The 21,738-nt window shown below is 48.3% G+C and overlaps 3 non-coding genes across 3 annotated transcripts; 2 read left to right on the forward strand and 1 right to left on the reverse strand.

Moving 5' to 3' along the window:
- Positions 1-2,604: 2,604 nt before the first annotated feature.
- trnap-agg (transfer RNA proline (anticodon AGG)) lies at positions 2,605-2,693 on the reverse strand. The gene is given in 2 exon segments: positions 2,605-2,640; positions 2,658-2,693. It is a non-coding gene; the product is annotated as a tRNA-Pro (tRNA).
- A 15,191-nt stretch (positions 2,694-17,884) lies between these two features.
- On the forward strand, positions 17,885-17,966 carry trnas-aga (transfer RNA serine (anticodon AGA)). Its single transcript has one exon. It is a non-coding gene; the product is annotated as a tRNA-Ser (tRNA).
- A 230-nt stretch (positions 17,967-18,196) lies between these two features.
- Positions 18,197-18,270, forward strand: trnan-auu (transfer RNA asparagine (anticodon AUU)). Its single transcript has one exon. It is a non-coding gene; the product is annotated as a tRNA-Asn (tRNA).
- Positions 18,271-21,738: the final 3,468 nt, after the last annotated feature.

Here is a 21,738-nt window from a genome sequence, read left to right on the forward strand (position 1 = left end):
AGGAGTGCGATTGGGACCCACGCCCCTAGATGGAGACCAGAAGACCCGCTTTAGTACGGAGGGAATTTTATTCCTTGAGTCTTGCGCCTTGTAACGAATGTCCTCCCGGTGCGGCCTCCGGTGCATTGTTGAGACCCGAAACACATATTGGGTGACCGCTTCTTCAAGCATCTTCGCTCCGTCCACCTCAACAGCCAGGAACTCCCGGTGGCCAACTACTTCAATTCCACATTCCTCTCCCATACTGACATGTCCATCCATGGCCTCCTCTACTAACAACTTGAGGCCAAACGCTGGTTGTAGGAACAATACCTCATATTTCGCCTTGAGGGTCTCCAGTCTGATGGACTCAACATCGATTTCTCCAACTTCCGGTAACTCCACCCTTTCTTTTTCTCCAACACCCCACGAGTCAGTGCATCCAACACATCATTCTCCACAGCTTCAGCCACCTCCAACAGGATCCCACCACTGGGTACCTCTTCCCCTCCCCCCTTTCCGCTTTACGCACGGATCGCTCTCTCAGCGATTACCTTGTCCACTCGACCCTCTCCGCAAATGAGCCTTCTATTTCCACTATCCTCGCCCTCATGATTTGCCCATCTATTCCCCTGCTCTCATGACCTGCCTGTCCTTTGCCCACCTCCTTCCCTTTATTCCATGGTCCACTGCTCTTTCCTACCGGATTCCTTATTGATCAGCTCCTTACCTCTTATACCTAGAGCCTCTCAGCTTCTTAGTTCTTCCCCACCTCTACCCCACCCTGTTATGTTTCCCCTCTTTCCTGAACTCGCCTGCCCCCGCCCTCGAACTTATTGTTCTGGGTGATGTCTTCTTCTTTACCAGTCCTGATGAAGGTCTCGAGCAGAAGCGTCGACTGTTTATTTCTCCATGGAGTCTGCCTGACCTGCTGAGTTCCTCCAGCAACTGCAGAATCTATTGTTTCTCCAGGTTGCCCAATCTCTTGTGGGGCAAAAGTCTGCCCCAATCTGCGAGGGATGGGAAATCCTGACTAGAGGTTAAAACTACCAGCGGCAGTTGGACGACTGGTCCCTGTTGTCTAAAGGGTGATCGCTGCGGGCAGGGTTCGAACCTGTATGAAGGATGGCCAATGGATTTAACTATTTGGCTGTCGCAGCGCTGGCTGCGTTTAACCGTACACCGTTAAACTCTGTCGGAGTTGTGGTTGTTGCCGCTGAGATGGGTATTGAAAATATTTTGTTTTCGGCAAGAAAGATCCGTGAGGGGGTGAATCTTTATTCCGATACCATCACAAAGCGCGCCGTTTGGAGCTGTGTTTTTCTGCATCGTTAGTTCGGAAGGTGAGTGTGTAGTGATGTCCTTGGCTTCTGTGCAGAGAGTGAACGAGTTTACCACGACAAGGATGAATGTGGAGATCCTGCGTCGTGAAACAGGGACCTCCATTCACAGTGAACCAGGCGTGTGTGTTCCTTCAACTTCTGAGTGTATTTTGATGAGCAGAGAAAGTTAATGCATCCTCAGTGTTCCTTCCGTCCCTGTCGATGTTCAACAGTCCAGTCAAGTCCATCCGATGTACCCCAATATTCCCCCATGTGAGTGACTGTAAAAAAATATTAATTCTCGTTCATTACTGATAGGTCTTAATGTCTGAGTCTCGTGTAACGACAAGTGGTGTCACCCCACACGAACTGTTTGGACCATTCGTCAGACGGCATCGACGACTGCATGGATTTGAGGTTATTCGCCAGAGGGTTCATTTACTTGATCATCATGGAGCTGTCGGATTATTGCTCATTTGAGTGAGATCGTGGTCACTTCACTCATTAGGTGAATACGCCTCTCTATCAGTACTCCTGTACACTTGAATCAGGATTATTGGCAACCCTTCATACTTAATGTAAGCTCCGTGAAATAAGACAAAGTAGATTCTTTGAGAATTAGCCGACTGGTGTATGATACTGCGGAGTTGGGTCCACTCACGAGACTGCTGCAAATCAGGCCACTGTTGAATTGATCGAACATGGAAAATATCCGCAAATAATGAACGCTGCAAATGAAAGCCGGGCTGGAATTGTCACTTCCACCTCAATATTACTGGATTGTGTTCATTCCTTCAGTTATCAATTCTTCCTTGTGCAATTCCCCAACAAGCCTTTCAGTGTCGACTTATAACTAATAATCATATCCGTCAAGTGATTTCAGAAAGTCAGGATTACGACACAAAATCTTGGGCGGCAGAAGCTGAGGTCAGAGTAAAAATTCCAGCTCTCACAATCCCAAAGTGACGACACAATAAAGTGACCGGTGTGAGCGAGGGCGTTGAATTCGCGGTTGGGGCACAATTTCAGTCAGTGTCGGTTAAATTATCTGCAACTTCGAGCCACTCGTGTCCTGGCCAAAAAAAAAAGTAAGAGGTGTTCGCTTCACCTCACTATTTCGGCTCTTCCACATCAGTTCCAACAACGCCCATCAACATGTAAATCCATGATTTACCACAGGCTCACCGCGCAGACAAAGCTCCTGCATCTCATAACACATCTCCTGTCTTGCTCAATTATGAGTCAATTACCTTGCGACAGTGATAAGAACTACGAAGGAAATCGGTGTTTCTGAAATAAAACAGGGCTCGTCCGGGATTTGAACCCGGGACCTCTCGCACATCAGCCCAAACACGTCCCTAAGCGAGAATCATACCCCTAGACCAACGAGCCGCTGCTGACTTTTGTTGAACATCGGTGGGTCAGGAAACATGAATGCATTTAATGGAACAGGTCAGCTCACGGATTTGGAGGACAGGAACACGGATAAAGCGTCCCAGCAATGCATAACCATCGCAGCCGGCGGGGCAATCGGAAACGATGAACGAACGTGATGAATGTCCCAATTTCACAGGTGGGGGATAAAAGCAGAACGTATTGAAAATATTCATGGATGTTCTTCCTCCAGATTCATTTGGCATTTGTTAGAAAAGTGCAGGAGGGCACAGATTTGGCGCGGGCCTGACTGAAGGAGCCCCCACACACTGTGGCCGGAGTTAGTTGTTGATCATTAACAAGGTAGTGATTTTTGAATGTAGTTCTGAAGTTTTCAAACCAGATATAAGTTACCTCTCGCCGACCAGTATCCTACTATCTGTCCACCAGCTCCTATAATCGGTGGATATCTCCGAGGTCGCTGCAGTGGATTTTGCATACGTGTCTTGGAGGCAGCTGCGGATCTTCTCGTTGATTCTTGTTGGGTGATCATTCAGGCCTGCTGTCAACTGGAAAATTCGTCTGCAATGCTGACACTGTGGAGAATAATTTGCATGGGATGAGAGATGAGGAAGCTTCGTTCTTCCATCACCTTTGAAACCCGAATGCCTACGAATATATGACCTGTCAAGTACCGTTCGTGGCGTTCCAGTGTCTCCCGTTTGTATTATGTGAGAGCACAGATGAAAGAAGTCTTCCATGCTTGGCTCTAACCAGACTGCAATTCATGTTGATCCACATGGGAATGCAAGGTAACGTTTACTGGACAGAGCTGGTCTGGGAGAACGGATACGCGATGCCTCAGCGAGGAAGTAAGTTCACAGCAAGTCCATAAATTGTGTGTGGACAAGTGCCTCCTGCCATCAGTCCTCACTAGGTTTGATAAATGTTTGTTGTGGATTCCTCCATCGGCGGAAATCTGTGTTCATAATTTGCACCGGTAAATCTTTCACATTTATCAAAATATCACATTTAGGTCGCAACTTATTCAGTGACTCTCACTCGCTTGTCCAAGTGTCTTCCGTGTTCCATCAGAACCGTTTCCCATTTCAACTTGCATTTGCCGTTAAGGACCTGGAACTGATAACAGAAAGGAAAAGAGGAAAAGAAACACCGGTCGCCCATCCATCACGTTATTTCGATATTAATTCGATCCTTGTTAATGTTTCTTGTGCACATGTATAATCGTCAATTTATGTTCTTGTAATCGCCAACGGTTCACTTGCGTGACGGTGGGAAAAGTATCGAGGGGGTGGCAGTAAAATTGGTTGAACCAGTCAGTACATTGCATGGACCAATCACCCAACCGTGGCAAAGTGGCGACCGAACCCATCCGTTCAAAATACCACAATGAAGCTTCGTATCACTGAAGCTATTGGCCAACTGTTCGTCCATGCACTTTAAACCTCATGTAGCTTGCTTCAACAGTTCTCGCGTTTGCTCCCAACGTTTCGATTGCTTTACAGACCAGTTTCTCTGTAATACTTTGCTGAATTCGAAAACATTCCCAAACTTCAGGATCATTTCTTGTTTAGGAAATTTGTGAGTGTTTCCTTTCGGCATTATTCGGTTCCTAACTACATCTATATTTCATGGTTTTCCACCTTCCATATGTTTCCTGTTACACCTTTCTTCCCTGAGGGTCGCCTTTTGGAATTCAGTCTTTCGATCTTTAAGCAATAACCATTCTCCATTCAGAACCGGCTCAGTGGGTGTATTTCCGCGATCCACCTCAGACTACCTGCCAACTCAACGTTCAGAGTTTCCTCTTTGTTGGATTGAAAGTACTGCAGTCATCCTGAACTACACCAATGTTCTAACTGACTGTGATATTCTACTGTCGTCCCGAAATCAATTTCCCATTCCGTCCGCTGTAAATAACACAGTGCCACAAGGTCGATTCGAACAAATACCTTTATTAGCAGTGCACCGCTAGGAGAATTCTCTTCAGCACTCACTAAGAGTCGCTTCCCGAGTTCTCTCCGAACAAAGGGCAGACAGACATTTATACAGGAATTGTCACGCACATCCCATGCAAACGGCGCCGCGAGTTTCGGTCAATCTATAGAGATCACGAGACAGCTATCACACCTCTTGTCTTAGTATAATTGAGTTATAATCAAGGCTTACAAAGGCAGGTATCACCCTTCATTGTTCAAACCAAGCCTCCACCTCGATGTTAATTACACTCAGTATCGCCACCGTCTGACATATCGGAATGGTTCGTTACCCGAAACAAAGGCAGTTAACATACTTAACATTCCAACCTAACTAGTGGGTCATCAGCTTGCTATTCCTTGCTAAATAAATATAAATGCATATATACATATATTTTGTTTGCCAGTTATAGGTATGGTTGCAATTCTTAAGCCTTCACTTCCTCATTCCCTCCTTTTTTTTATCATTTCATGATAAACCAGAGCGGCGCTGAGAATGGGGCCGAGATCTCATTAATAAGGACATTGCAACAGGTATTTCGACACGCCAGTACCACACAGCCTACTAGTATAATCACGATTAGTCCCACAGCTCCATGCAGCAGGTATGATGCCCACGACCCTCCTAACAGCTACACCAACCAACTTGTCCCTCCTGTTAATTCTCGTCTAAAGCTATCTACCTGCGTCTGAATGTCCTGAATGGCATGTGAGATGTTGTAGGATTCGTCTCTCACGTTGGTGATACATTTGTCCCCAACTATAGCACATACTCCTTCTTGCTGAGCCAACTGGTAGTCCACAGCATACCGGGTCTGCTGGGCATAAAGTCGAAGCTCTGCCAGTTCCAGGTTCACTGCCTTCAGGTCCTCCATAGTACTGTTTCCCAGTGCAGCCATTTCACAAATAAGTTAGTTCCGGTTTTTTTGCGGAGATAGTTCCGCCGAAACCCCCAGAGAGAGAGTACTAGGGAATCCATAACCTAACGATGCTAAAGGAGATCCCAATGACATAGGATCCCTCCAATCCTCACAGAACTCCTCACTAACTGACCGCACCACAAGTCTTCGTCGGACATGAGCCTTCTGGGAGCAGGGGACCGTGACCGGCCCGATCGTTCCTATTGCAAACCAGGCTGGCAAAGTGGGGGTGGCTGTGATGTAAGTGCCATTAAAGAGTAACACATAACCTTCCTTAGCCCGGTAGCAGGTTACATTTCCCGATTGCCGTGGACTGGGCATTTGAGAATACCAAGAGATCCCAGCAACATTTCTCCCATGCTCCCTCAGGTAATTCTCCCTGGTTAGCCATTCTAAATACACATTGGACAATTTCACGTGGGTCCCGTTCCCTTCTCCACAAACCCATCGCTCTAATGCAAGTAACGTAGCACACCTGGTGGCAGCGCACTCACAGCTAAACCATCCCCCTTTAAACACGCAATTCCTCTCTGTACAGGTAGTGGCGGCACATGCTATCGTATGCTGTACAATTGCTAGCCCACAACCCCACCCTTCTGCCGTTGAAACAGTGGGAGAAGGACTGGTGGTGGGCTGCACTACTAGGTCCTGTTACTGTTTTTTGCAAACATTTACCCGGCAGCACCCTCCTGTAAGTTCCCATCTGTCCGAAACACTTTGTTTTTGAAAATTCACTCTTTAAGAGGGCCCTGGGGCTCCAGCTTGGTGGGGCTATAAAAAGGCCTTTTACTGACTCTGCCAAGGGGTAACAAACGGTGCGATTCCCATGTAGCTGCATATGTATTTTGTAAAACAAATTATCCTCTAACGCCCACAGAGGAGTACTGCTAAAGTGAGAGTTCCGAATTTAAAAGGTATTATCTTTCCTCCAGTGGCCAGCGTTTGCAGTCGCTCAGATGAATCCAACGTTCCTGGCCTTTTACTTTCACTGCTGTCGGTGTTTGGAGTAGTATCTGGAAGGTGCCTTTCCACCGAGATCCCAGTTTAGGGCGCTCCCAATCCCGTATCAGTACCGAGTCTCCGATTTTCAGGTCAGGCAATTCCGTGTTCTGACCTTGAGGTGGTTTAAAGGCACTCTCCACCTGAGAATGAAGAAACTTTAAAGAGAACTTAAGTTGTCTGAAATACCTCTGTAGTTCATCCCCCATGATATTAAGGTCAAACTGTGTGGTGGGTTGGGAGGCGGCGTCGCATGGGATTTTACCCGGAGTGCCCATAGACAATTTCATCAGCCGATACCCCGGTGGCTGAGTGGGGGGTGATTCTCATATAGTATAATGTAAGGGGAGAACCTTCAACCATTTTAGACCTGTCTCTGACACTAATTTGGTTAGTGTATTCTTAAGGGTGCTGTTAGCTCTCTCTGAGAGCACTGCTGACTGAGGGTGGTAGGTGCAGTGGAACTGCAGTTCGATATGCAGAGCCACGCACAATTCCTTATTTATTTTCTCTATGAAGTGGGGGCCATTGTCAGAACGTATCCGTCGGGGTAACCCAAACCTTGGTATAACATCTTTGAGCAATTACTTTACCACTGTTGAGGCCTTATTGTTGGTGTTTCGAATAGCTTCAATCCATCTACTAAATACATCAACAATAATAAGACAGTACTTGTCCAATGTACACGCGGTAATTCAATAAAGTCGAGTTGTATGCATTCAAAAGGACCACCTGGCAAGGGGGTGTTGCCTGGAGTGCACTTCACCCCTTTCCCAGCATTCGTTTGTTGGCCTATCAAGCAAGACCGTACTTTTTCTTGTGCTGCTTCCTCCAATCTGGGGTGCCACCAGGTACGCAGTAAAATGTTACTCATTCCCTCCTTGCCAATGTGGGTGTCAGAATGTAGGCAGTCAATAAGCATTGGCAACAAAGAATCAGGTATACATACTTGACCGACTGGAGTAACCCAGAGGCTGTGTAGCGCAGAGTGCGTACACCCGTGCGCCTTCCACATTTGTTTTTATGAATCAGGGGTGTCCCCCTGTAAGTGCTGCACAGTGATCATGTCTGGGGTGTCCGGCGTTGCTATCTTTGGCTTGCTAACAACTACTTGTTTTTCCATAGTGAAAACGGTTTTAGACCCCTAGCGTGCTGCCAATTTCGCTTCTGTATCTGCCCTGTTATTGCCCTGGGTTATTAGGGAGGCATCTGAAAGGAGAGCGGAGCATTTAATGATGGCCAATTTGTTTGGGAGGAGGATGGCTTGGAGGAGGTTCTTTACATAAACCGCATTCTGTATGGGGCTACCTGTAGAAGTCAGAAATTCTCTGTGTGTCCAGAGTTGGCCAAAATCATGGGCAACTCCAAAAGCATAGCGGGAGTCAGTGAAGACATTAGCTACCTTGTCCTTGGCTGAAGTACAAGCTCGGGTCAGGGCAAAGAGTTCTGCTTTTTGGGCAGAGACTGGGGGCTGCAGCGATGCAGATTCCACACTCTGGGAGTCGTTAACCACGGCATAACCGTTAAGGCTGATGCCCTGTTCAGAAATGTAGGAACTACCGTCGACGTACAGGTTTAAGTCGGCTGACTGGATGGCCTTATCTGAAAGTTCCGGGCGTGGTGCAGTTAAAAAGTGGTTACGAATTAGAGAGTCATGAGGTGGGTCCGCAAGATTTTCAGGTGGGGCCTCTAGGAAGGTGGCAGGATTAATGGTCGTACAGGAGGCAAAAGTGAGGAGTGGGTTATTCAGGAGTGCTACCTCGTATCTGTTAAGTGGGCCTGGGTAAGATGTTGCGTCTGGTGAGAAATTAAGAGTGCCGTTACGGTATGGGAGGACTAAACCATCACTGCATGTTGCAAGGTTATATTGGAGGCTGCTGTTACTAGGGAATAAATGGCTGGAAGCATTTGTGAGCATGGTGGAAGTCCCCTTGCAGCTGGGTCCAGCCGAGTGGTGTAGTATGCTACCGGTATTTTCCTATCCCCATGGGGTTGTGTAAGGACCGCTGCAGCGAATTCCTCTAGGATATTCACGACGAGCTGAAATGGGCGATCATGCAAAGGGCATCCCATGGTCGGGGCGCAGGCAAGGGCCCGTTTGAGGCTATCAAAGGCCTCCCTTTGTTCCTTGGTAAGTTCAAAGGGTCCCACGGACTGGCTTGAGGCCAAGTGTGTGAGGTGCTTAGTAAGGAGCTCCACGTTAGGTAGCCACTAACTGCAGAAATTTACTAACACTAAAAAGGCGCGCATACCCTTTGGGGTAGTGGGCGGTGGGGTGGCAATGATGGGCGTAATACGTTCGGGAGTGAGCCGCCGCTCGGTAGCACTTAAAAGGGTGCCCAGAAATGTTACCTGGTGCTGGGTTCGCTTTACTTTCTGTGGAGGTATTACGTATGCCCAAGAGTGGAGCGCGTTGAGTAGTCTATTCGTGTCCGCGATGTTGGCGGGATCTGAGGGGCTTGCTTGTAAAAGGTCATCTACATACTGGACAATGGCGGATTTATCAGAAAGATGCAACCCTTGGAGCTGTTTATGTAAAACTTGTGAAAAAATAGTCGGAGAGCGTATAAAACCTTGCGGGAGGCGCGTCCAAGTGTATTACTAACCTTGGAAGGTGAAAGCAAACAGGTACTGCGAGTCGGGAGAGAGAGGAATTCCGAAAAATGCATGCTGCAAATCCACAATGGTAAAAATGCAAGAGTCGGCAGGGATACTGCTGAGAATGGTAGCTGGATTTGGGACCACGGGATGTAGTGGCTCCACCACCTCGTTGACCTTACGTAGGTCTTGTACAAGGCACCACTCTGTTCGTCCGGGTTTGGGGACGGGTAAAATGGGGGTGGTACAGGATGATTGGCAACGAACCAGGATGCCCTGTTTGCAGAACGAATCTATTAACTGAGTTATTCCGTCGACTGCCTCTCTCCGAAGGGGATACTGTGGGACGGAAGGCAGTTGTGCTCCCGGTCTTCCACGAATCTGGACTGGGGTCACTGGGGTGTATCCTAGCTCGGACTTCGATGCAGCCCATAAATCGGGGGTGGGTTCATCCTAAGGGAGTCGATGGGGACGGTTATGGTGTAAACAGTCCGTCACCGAGAAAGGGACGAGGTAATAAGTCAGGGTCCCCCCTGGTTTGAGCCTGAAGAACACAGATAAGGCCTTTGTCTGCCTGTACTTCAAGCCGGTGGGCTAGGAATCCAAGTTCCTTTGGTCTATGTCCCTCGTTAACTGACAGGGTAATGTGAGGGGACATCAAGCCTGACTGATTCCAGAATTCGTTAGGCACTTGGACTAGAAGTACTGCCCCCTCCTTTCCCACTACTTCCTCTAAAAGAGTGACGGTTACCACGCTACCCAGGAGAGGAGCATACGACCCTTCTAGTTCCCTTGAGGCCCCAGTGGGGTCTTAAGCTAGCGTCACATGTGGGTCAGTGGTACCAAGGATGGGTCAAAATCGCGGCTCGTGAGGTTCACCGTCCACCACTGAGGATGCTGGTGAATCCAGAGGATCCCATGGTTTTTAGGACCAGTAATGGTAATACCGTCATCCAGGCATTGTATTTTGAGTTGGAAGGAGCAGAGGAGGTACCTTCCGGCTAGGTTAACCCCCAGGCTTGTGGTTACTCCAAACTGGATCAGGCATTCCCGATCTTCAAATTTATCTTGCAAGGGTTCAGTTAAGGGGTAGGATCTTCCCTGTCCCTCCATTCCGCTCAATGGAACTGAAGCAGTGGACAGTTTAAAATCATGCTGGGTAATACGAGGGGCTTCAAGGGTCGAAGTATTTGCTCCCGTGTCTATCATAAAGGGAATCGGCTTTCCTTCAACTAAGAAATTGACGATGGGTTCATCGTCCGGGTTATCGGTGAGGGCAGGGTACATAGAGAGGCTACTCTCCACGTCTAGTCAGGCAGAAAACGGGATGTTGGTTGAAAAAGGTTGTCTTCTGCCAGTGAGTCTTGTCTGCCGATGACGGTTGTGGGGGCAGTCCCTCCGCCAATAGTCAGGTGACCCACAAAGATAGCATCCTGTCGGTCTGGCTCTCGCCGATGTGGGTTGTTGGGGTACCCTGGGTCCTAGGTAATTACGATAGGGTGGTGGCAGTTGCCCACAAGGGGGCTGGTACACTGGGGCTCTTAAGTCATTGTGATACAGTAGGTATCCTTTACCTGACCAGTCAACCCCTTCTGGAACGCAGAATTACCGCTCCAGTTGATAGCCCGTAGTTTCGGAGTAGGAAAGTTGGGGCCGAGGGGGTCTCTGCACCATTTCCTGCTTTGTCTTTGTGGCTCTCGACTCGCGCCGTTACTCCAGAAGTGGAATGGCCCCCTTCTCATGGCTTGTCGTGTGTGGTCAGGCCAGTTCATGTCATTAGTGCTGATAGCTGAGGCCACTCCCGCAGAGATGCATTGTAATAGGAGGACGTTAAACTGGGGGGAGGCATTGCCTCTTTTGAAGGCATCGTCCCCCGCATAGGTACCATAAAGTGAACAGAAACGGTCCCAAAAGTCTGGGCCGTCCTGACCTTGTTTCGGTCGGAATTCTAAAACTTTAGTTATGTCAATAGGCTGTTGGAGGGTTTTACGAAGGGCAGATCTAATAGTGGCCACCTGGTCCTGAGGCCGGACGGCCGCCTGAGAGGCTGTCCAGTCGGCATAGTTCCCCAGGTGTTCTTTCCACTGTGCCACTTTATTAGTCGTAAGGGGAATGCAACAAAGACTGAAAAGGTCTTGGGTGCGGCCTGATACATCTGAATTTTTCTAACCACATAATCTATGAAATCGTCCGGGTTGGTTTTACGGTTGGGCGCCTGACTCATGATTAAGCACATCTCCTGAGGCTTCCAAGGGGTGCAAATTTGGATTGTAGGATTAGCGCTGGCTTGGGCTGGGTCAGGATTGGGAACACTCCCGTTGGGGAATCGTATATTAACCTTGGCTCGATTAACCCCATTCAACATGGTTGGTAGACTGGGATCTATAGGGTGGCCATAATCAGTGGTAGAATCAGAGTCGGTGTCCGTTTGATAATCTATTGGAGGACCGTCCCTTGCCAAAAATCTTCGTCGTTTGTCTGTGGCCTTAGAGCCACCTGTCTGTGGCTTTCCCTTTGACTAAGACGTATCCTGGTTCGGGACGCAATAGGGCCATGGACTTGGCCTGTGGGCGGGACCTGGCTAGCAGTCGCCGGTGGTAAGGACGGGACGGCTAGCGGGCTAGCCGCATCATATGGGGGCGGCAATGAAACCGTGGGAGTAGGTAGGTGCTGTGGGTCGGACCATCCAATCCTTCTCCTCTTCGTCCGTATCATTACTTTGGAACAACAGGGGCACGCCAGACATTTCGGAAGGTACCTACACTTTATCCTTACTACTTTTATTTTTATTTCTGCTATTCTCCTTATACACCTCATTTACCTCTTCTCTCTCCCTTCTGCTCTTTACAGCACCGTGGTCTCCGCACTGAGACTTCAGGACTTCCCAACTCTTAGGATTTCCCTGGCCATCACACACACTAATTCCTCTTCTGCGCGCATTATGTTCCCAACTAGCCTGCTTAGATTTATTTGTTAGGTCTTCGGCCGTTTTTCTCCAAGTGGACATCAATAATTTCCATTTTTCCCCTGTATTCCGCTCCCAAATTGCCTTTTCTGCCTTTAGACATTTATCTACGTCCCAAGTTCCCGCCAATGGCCATATTTCGTTTCCCAATTTCTTATTGAGGCCTGCTGATAATTTACGGAAGTTACTCTCGTTCTTCGGATCGTCTTTACATAACTTAGATAGTGGGGTATTGAACCCAGACTTATCGAGAGTTTGTCCCATTTTTGTATTCTACCCGATCGGACTGTACGAATCGTTGCGATTACCTATAATATCGGTCTCTTTCCTTCACCCACTTCAGGTTCCTGACCTTCCCGTGTGGGATTTCCCCTCTTAAGAACCGGTCTAAGACAGGGTGGTAGTACCGGAGAACCGATCATAGAACTTACAGCACAAAACCTTGAAATTCACAACTTAAAATCCCAAACCCAAAACTGGGGACTTGAACCCCGAACAGAACTTAACTGAACTGGGGACTCGAACTCCTTCCTTATCTGTGGCACTCGGACAGGTTCGCGAGGAGTCCGTCAGAGGATTGTCGGTAAGCGAAAGGATCGATCAGGTGTCCGACTGCCTGAGAGGGATCAAGGTGAATCTTACCTTGTGGGCCCGTCCGTCTCAGGTGGCCATTATCCCCGTCGGTCGCTCACGCCGCTTCCGAAACCTCGTCTTGGACTCCTGGCTGGCTCGCCAAATTGTCGTCCCGAAATCAATTTTCCCTTTCCGTCCGCTGTAAATAACACAGTGCCAAAAAGTTCGATTCCAACAAATACCTTTATCAGCAGTGCACCGCTAGGAGAATGCTCTTCAGCACTCACTAAGAGTCGCTACACGAGTTCTCTCCGAACAAAGGGCAGACAGACATTTATACAGAAATTGTCACGCACATCCCATGCAAACGGTGCCGCGAATTTCGGTCAAGCTATAGAGATTTCGAGACAGCTATAACACCTTTTGTCTTAGTATAATTGAGTTATAATCAAGGCTTTCAAAGGCAGGTATCACCCTTCATTGTTCAGTCACCGTCTGACATATGGGAAATGTTAGTTACCCGAAACAAAGGCAGTTAACATACTTAACATTCCAACGTAACTAGTGGGTCAGCAGCTGGCTAATCCTTGCTAAAGAAATATAAATGCATATAAATATATAGTTTGCCAGTTATAAGTATGGTTTCAATTCTTAAGCCTTCACTTCTTCATCTCTTTCTCACCACCACCCCACCACCGCCCCCAACCGTCTCTCTATCATGGCCGATGCTTTCTCTTTCTCCCTTGAATTAACTTCTGTTTGCAAAATTTAACTGTTTTATAAATGGCGGTAAACAGCCGTTACCTCTCCCTGAAACTTCATCTGTTCCAGAGTCAAAAATGTTACCTCCGTTCCTCCATGTTCTTTTCCTCCACAGCTGAAATATCCCAGTGCTGACAAAATCTTCCTACATCGCTCTCCTTCGTCGCTGCAATCTGAGCTTTTGTGGGACAGGATTATCGTCATGGAATCATGAAGCACAGAAACTGACCGTTCAACACACTGGGTTCACACATCAATGATTGGTTTACATTGACCTCAGTTTGTTCTCACAACATTCCCATAAACTCCTCCACCCACTTTTACACGAGGAGCATTTCAAAGGGCCAGTTAACTTACCGACTACATGTTCAAGTCAACTTTGGAAATTCTCTCCTGCGCACTTGTCCTGGTTGCTCCTGAAAGTCGACTGATTATCTGTGGACTACATGGACACAGTCAAATGGTCTCGTTGCTGAGCTGTAGAACAAAATAAAATTGTGCAGGAAATACTGAGAACCCGTTGGAAGAGGAATAAAGTTTCAGGTCAATCTCCATTCGTCAGACCTGAAAAGGGAACAGAAGATTCCTGCAAGATGCAGGAAGGGATTTTGACCTGAAACGTGAACTCCTTTCTCTTCCCACAGATGTGGCCTCGTCTGCTTATTATTTCATCATTTCTTGCGACTGTTTTATCTTTCTGCAATACGAGTTTTATTTTAATTTTCACTTCTCATTAGTTCTACAAATCATCCATCGGCTTCTGACACAAACCCGTGGGTCCAGAGACAGTGAGTAGCAATGAGATCACCTCTCACTCACTGAACTCAAGAGAGCGTCGACTCACTGTGGCACCATGACAGGCTCTGAAGCGCAGCAAGGAAGCGTGAAAGCAGAAGCACAATAGTAATATTATACTAGGTAATTCGGAGGCAGACAGGAGATCCTGTTGCCGCAAAACGTACTCTAGGATGATGTGATTCCTCCCTGGTGCCAGCGTAGAGGATGCCTCTGAGCTGTTGCAGAACATTCTCAAGAGTGAGGGTGAACAGACAGAAATTATTGAACACATTCGGACCAATGATACAGACGGTAAAAGGGATGAGGTCCTGCAGAGAGTATATTGGGAGTCAGGAAACAGGATACAAAGGAGGACCTTAAGGGTAGTGATATCTGTATTACTCGTCGTGCCACTGCGATTGAGGGTAAGAACAGGGCAATATGGCAGACAAATTCGCGGCTGAATAGTTCCTGCGGCAGGAGGGCTTTAGATTTTTGGACCACTGGGATCTCTGTGGGACAGAAGCGACCTGTAGAAGAGCGAACTGTTCCAGAGGCCAATGTTTTTTGGAAGGTCACCAACAATTATTCACTTTTTCCAACATGACTTCCTCCAGTACAACTCATAGGGTGTCTACAGTTGAAAAGAATGCAGCCTTTGACAAAGCACGGCATCAAGTGTTGTTCCAACTGAAGTTAACGGGAACCAAAACGAAGACACTGCAAGGGTCAGAGTTATCTCCCGCGCAGTGGAAAACTGTTGTAGCTGTCAGCTGTCCATCATCCCAGCTCCAGGTCATCACTGCAGTATTTCTCCCCCAAGCTCAGCCACATTCAGCTGTTTCATCAACGTCTTTCCTTCCATCACAGGTAGGGATGATCTCTGACGACTTAGTTATCTTCCCACTCCCCGCAAATGAAGCATCCCATTCCTGTTTTAACCAAGACATCCGGGAGTGGATTGACCATTCACAGGTAATAATCCGGCAACAGAAGTTCCAAGCAATGAGTGGCACCGAGAGGAGAGGGTCTAACCATCCAACATCGGCATTTCCTTGTTTTACCATCACTGAGTCCCCGAATACCAAAGCCCCGAGTGTTTAATTTGACCAGAAACTAAACTGAGTCAGCGACAGAAACATTATGACCATCGTGAGATCGGAGTGCTCTCGGATATTATTAGAAATCTCTCCTCTTGGAGACTTTCCGGGAGTGTGACTTAATTTTGGCGTAAACTGCGTATCATTGAAAAGGTAGAGTTTTGATTGATTCACAGCTGATGTGAGTTACAAGACACTCTATTCGCAGTTAATCAGCTGTTGCAGGTGTCGATTCTCAGCTGAATAATTCCTCTGCGTTGTGCAAATGCAATCTGTTGGAGGATGGGGACATCAGGTGGACGGAACAGGAGCTGCAAAGGCGGACACATTTAAATTGAGGACATCTTAAGCTGCAAAAGACGAGATTCGCCGCGTCAGCACAGTCAGGGGTTAATTTCCGAGTAAATATTTTTCAAAAATTGAGGTTGGTACTGAGTGTAAGAGAGATTACTTCGTCACTTCTTGAAAGTAGATCATGGATATAATTCTCATCCCTCATCTTTTCCTGGTCAATCAATGAACGAATAAACGCATTTTCCAGCCCTCACTCTCTAGTCCAGATGCCTACAGGAAACTGTATGCCTACAGGTGCCTGGCATGTCCGAGATGATGTGCTCACTCTGAGTGACCACTCGCTCGTGTCTATGTTTACCCTTTGGAATCTCCGTCCTCACACCCCCTCCATTCCCGACGGAGACCATGTCCCTTTCTTTTGCACAGACCGATTTCATGTCTTCATTCAGAGTCTCAGTCACACTCCTTGTTCCACAGGAATGTTCCCGTTTGTTGCCTGAGCACGCGCACTGAACGTTAGAAATCCCTCTCCTGTCTCAGGCCACATTCTCTGTTTCTTCGGTGTTGAGCCCCCCCTCCCCCCCCCCTCCATCGTTTACTGATAATTCACCTCCAGTCCAGGTACTCTTGTTCCAGTCCCATCGCCAACGGGAGCGACATATTTTTCCTTTGTCACTTCACGTACCCCAATTACATCACGTCGCAACCTCCGCTGTTCGAAAAGGAACAACCTTTAATACGGAAGAGACATCGTGGTGAATCTTCTCTGCACCCTCTCTAGCGAAATCTTGCACTCCCTACAGTGTGGCGAACAGAACTACACAAAACACTCCAGTGTGGGCCGACTCAAGCTCTGACATGTTTGGAGCAAAGCCACCATGCTGTTAAATTCCAGGCACCGCGTCATGAAGGAACTCCCCGTTTAGATGCGGCACACTTTTACCTGCATTAGCTGTCACGTTAAGGCTCTCTGTACTTGAACACCAAGGCTCCTCCAGCCTCTTAATACTCATTAAAATACACTTGTGCAAGTCAGGGGAGAATTTAAGGCACCGATGTCAGTCTCGTCCCAGTCCATGTCCGCCCTTGTATATCCAGAGTCAGGTACAAACCGCCCATAAATACTGTAGTTGCTGGAAATTTGATATGGCAACAAAAACATGTTGTAAAACTCAGCAGGACACGCAGCGCCCTTGGAGAGAGAAGAGAGACGTGTCCGGTCAATACACTTTGACAACAAACGGGACATCAGCTCAGCCCCACCAACCGATCGCAGTCTCTCGCACCTGCTGACTCTCGGGTACTGGGGGACGAAAACCCGCCGACCTCATCCGCTCTGGACTGTATCTGACTCGAGCCCATAGCAAATAGGGTTACCTGGTGACTGCCCTCTGAAGCGGCTTGGCAAGACCGTCGGATGGATTAGAAAGGAGGAGGAGAGTGAAACCGGCCCGGCCGCCCAGCCCAGTCAACCTGCAGGTTCACGCATCGCCATCACTGCCTGGGCGCCAGGTCAGGATCCTGGAGCTACGTCATTGAGAGCCCAATGGGAACTCCCTCACTACACGGAACGCAGCTGCACAGGGAGGCGGCCCGGCTCCACCTTGTCCAGGGCAGCTCGGTCGACACGGTAGCGTAGCGGTTAGAACGACGCTATTACAGCGCCAGCGATGGGGGTTCGATTCCCGTCTCTGTCTGTAAGTAGTTTGTACGTTCTCCCGTGTCTGCGTGGGTTTCCCCCGGGTGCTCTGGTTTCCTCCCACATTCCAAAGTCGTACGGGTAGGTTAATTTGGTTTTAAAATGGGCGGCGCTGACTCAGTGGGCCGGAAGGGCCTGTGACCACGCTGTAAATAAAATTTAAAATAAAAATAAAACGATGCCCCTGCTGCTGATGCCCACATTCAGAGACTGAGAGCAAACTGGGACATCTCGGGGTGTGGTGGCGGCGTGAAGAAACCCTGTCCCACTCTGAGTGAGTCTCTCACCGTCCAACTTGCCACCTGTAGTTCAGGGTGAAAGGTCATCGACCTGAAACGTTAACTTCGTTTCTCCTTCCACAGACGCTGACTGACCTGCTGAGTGTTTCCAGTAGTTTCTATTTGTAGTTCAGGATCAGTCATGTTTCTCTGACTGCGAGATCGGTGCTGTGCCCGTCCGTCCCGGGATCCTCTGATTTCATCCGATGGCCGATGTCCTTCTGTCTGCCCAGCTGTGGGGAAAGTGGTAATCGTGGCCGAGTGGTTAAGGCAATGGACTAGAAATCCATTGGAGTTTCCCCTCCCAGGTTCGAATCTTGCCGACTACGTGTTTCCAGCATTTTCTCTATTATATATTTTTCCGTGATCCCCGGAACCAAATCATTGATGTAGCTTGGGAAAAGCCGGATCCCAGCTCCAGTCCCTCGTCGCCGCCTCCCAACCCGGAAATAAATCATTCATTAACACACACGAAATAGTCCTGAGAGAAATAAACAGTCGGCGTTTCAGGCCGAGACCTTTCATCAGGACTGTTATTCATCACCGCTTCCTTCAGCTTGTCTCTGTGGCGCAATCAGTCAGCGCGTTCGGCTATTAACCGAAAGGTTGGTGTTTCGACCCCACCCAGGGACGCTGGCGAACCGGCAGCTTTTGCTGTGCTTGTCATTATCAGCTGGGTAACACTGCGTTGTCCGGAGGCGGACGCTCCCTGGTGCTGCCTTACTTGGTTCAGTGGGAGCCCTCCCTGCGGGCTCTCACGTCCGGGAGCCCCGATGTTCCGCTTCCCTTTCATCGGGATGTGTGTGCTTCCTCCGGCGATATCCTTGGAACTGACCGACTTGCCGGGACTATCGTGTTTTGATTTAATTTTGGCTCTTCGATAATTCAGTTGGAATCTAAATGGTTTCGTCCCACGAGGTTTGGGGAGAGAAAGGGATAGAGGATTGATCAACTATGATCGCACTGAATGCTGAAGGGCCGAAAGGCCGGTGGCAGCCCTACTCTCTATTTTCCAACGTCTACGTCTTTTGATCAACAGGTGAGACACAGCAAGCAGCGGCTTTTTTTTACATTACGGAGTGGCCGTGGGGATGCAGCTCAGTGGGGGCACGCATGTTTTGCATGTATGAGGTCCCGAGTCCAATCCTTGGCATCTCCATGCTGGTGACCTTGAATTTTGAACAATTCCCAGTGCACGTTCCTGGTGAGACATCGGACTGACCTCAGAACGGATCCGGCCAGTAAAATCCAAACGTGATGTGGGCCCAAGCCACAGAGAGTTGGAAAAGTGACATCTGACACGGATAACTCACCTCTAATATTTCCATCGCCAACTGCCAGAGATGTGCTTCTTAATCTTACCACGTGCAATACCAGAGAATATGCACTGAAGGTGAGAGGGGTAAGTTCAAAGGAGAAGTGTGGGGCTTTTTTTTACACAGAGTGTTGTGGGTGAGTGGAATGCGCTGCCTGGGGTGGTGTTTGAGGCAAATACGAAAGGGGCGTTCAACAGGCTCTTAGGCTCATGGATATGCAGGAAATGGAAGGTTATGGACATTGTGCAGGCAGGAGGGATTAGTTTAGTTTGGGCATTTGATTAATAATTTAAATAGTTCGGCACAGCAATGTGGGCCGAAGGGCCTGTTCCTGTGTTGTGCTGATCCTTGTTCGATGTTGGAGGAACTCAATGAGTCAAACATCATCCGTGAGAGGAAAGAATTTGTCGACGTTTCGGGTCGACAACTTGCATCAGGAGGGTCACAAAGAGACAAGGTGAGCTGTCAGACCTTCAACACAAGGTAATCTGACATTTATTGAGTTATAGTGACAGGTGTGGGAAGTTAATGAGACCTCGGAATTCGACTAAATGAGCCACCACCAGATGTGGGTGAAGCCATTGCTTGGCTCCCGCAGGGTGACCAAAGTATCCCCGGATCATTCCGCATTGCAACACAGACCGTGCCCTCTGCTCTGTACATTCATATTTGACCGAAAGAAGGCGGAAGAGACACGGAACAAGAGAAACAAAATGTCCGACAACAGGGCCGAAGTAACAGGGTCAATTAAATAATGTCAAACGCAGTTATTGCTGAAATATTGGGAACGGGGATCCAACGGAGACAGAGTACGGACAGCACAGAGATGGTAACGGAATGGGAGAGGGTGTAAGGAACAAAGAAAGGAAGGAGAGAGAGAGAGAGAGAAGAGAGAGAGAGAGAGATTATGGGAAGAAATAAAGTAGTAAGTGAGGAGAAAGAAAAGAGAAGCCAGCAAAAAAAAAGTGAAAAGTCGGAAAGGAAAACGGCAAATGAGAATGAAATAAGAAATACAGGAAGATGCACTTTGCTTGTGTAACAGCAGAGTGGCGCAACGGAAACGTGCTGGTCCCATAACCCAGAGGTCGATGGATTGAAACCATCCTCTGCTATTCTTCAGCTGAACATTTTACAACAGGACGCTGTCACGTCACACATCCCCACAATATACATTTCACTTCACTTAGAATGAAAACCTTGCGTTTCAATATTAAAGTTCTCATTTTATGCGGACAGATCCGGAAGGTAGAACGACAATCCCTGTTGTGCTCAGCTCTCGTCCAATACACAATATTCTCTGCTGTATGAGGCTGTTCTCTGCTGCAGAACGGAGAGTGCTTAAAACACTCAACAGGTCAGGTAGCGTCTATGGAAATCAAAAGTTTCACTCCCGGGACAGAGAGAGAACAAGTGAATGTTCAGCAGCTAAGAAAGTGGAGAGTGGACAGTGGGGAGAACAAGTGGAACATCTCTGACAGGGTGAGACCAAACACATCACGTTATGGGGCTGTAGGACATACAGGGCAGGCCGGCTTTACCCATGGAAAGTGGAATCGCGGAGGCACAATGACGGACGGGTGACGGATAGAAATGTCCTGTTCCGGGACGGGGGAAAGGGTTTGGTGACAATCTGAGGAAGGTTTCCATCCGAAGGGTGGTTGGTGTCTGGGCCGCACGACCAGAGGGGGCGGCGGAGGCAGTAACTCTCACAACATTGATGAAGTATCCAGATGTGCATTTTCATCACTAATGTAGAGTTATTTTTGAGACGAGTGCTGGACAAGGGGTTTAGCACAGTCGGAAATGTAATGGTTGGTCTGAACACGGTGGGCCGAAGGTCCTGTTTCTATGCTGTGTGACCCTGTGACCGTGTATTACACCTGTAACTGCAGAAGCAGGGTGTATACCGTGTCGAAACGGAGGGGGAGTGAGGGGAGAGATTACACTCGGATAGACAGGGAGCTGGGGGTGAACAGACTGACGTCAATCAGTGCGAACACGTCATCTGGGAAATGTTGGGATCATAGAACATAGAACAGTACAGCACAAGGATAGGCCATGCGGCCTACCATGTCTATGCCGAACACGATGTAGAATTAGACTAAGCTATTCTGCCTGTACATGATCCATATCCCTGCACTCCCTGCAGATTCATGGGCCTATCTAACAGCGTGTTCAACATTGCTATCGGACCTGCTTCCACTTGTACTCCAACAGCCCGTCCCAGGCACTGACAGCTGTCTGTGTAAAACACTTAGCCATAGAACCACACAGCACAAAACAGGCCCTTCGGCCCACCATGTTGTGCCGTCCATCAAACCACCCTCACACTACCTAAACCCTTCATTCCGCATATCCCCCCAGCACACACTCCTCCATATGCCTATCCAACAAGCTCTTGAACCTGTCCAATGTATCTGCCTCCACCACCACTCCAGGCAGTTCATTCCATGCACCAACCACTCTCTGGGTGAAAAACCTCCCCCTGACATCTCCCCTGAACCTCCCACCCATACCTTAAAGCCATGCCCTTTCGTCTTCAGCATTGGTTCCCTAGTAAGGAGGCGCTGACTGTCTACTCTATATATTCCTCTCAATATTTTATATACCTCTATCATGTCTCCTCTCATCCTCCTCCTTTCCAGTGAATAAAGCCCCAGTACCTTAAGCCTCTCCTCATATTCAATACTCTCTAACCCAGGCAGCATCCTGGTAAATCTCCTCTGCACTGTCTCCAACGCCTCCACATCCTTCCTATAATGAGGCGACAAGAACTGAACACAGT

Source organism: Pristis pectinata, chromosome 29, assembly GCF_009764475.1.
Source record: "Pristis pectinata isolate sPriPec2 chromosome 29, sPriPec2.1.pri, whole genome shotgun sequence".
In the NCBI taxonomy this organism is placed as follows: Eukaryota; Metazoa; Chordata; class Chondrichthyes; order Rhinopristiformes; family Pristidae; genus Pristis; species Pristis pectinata.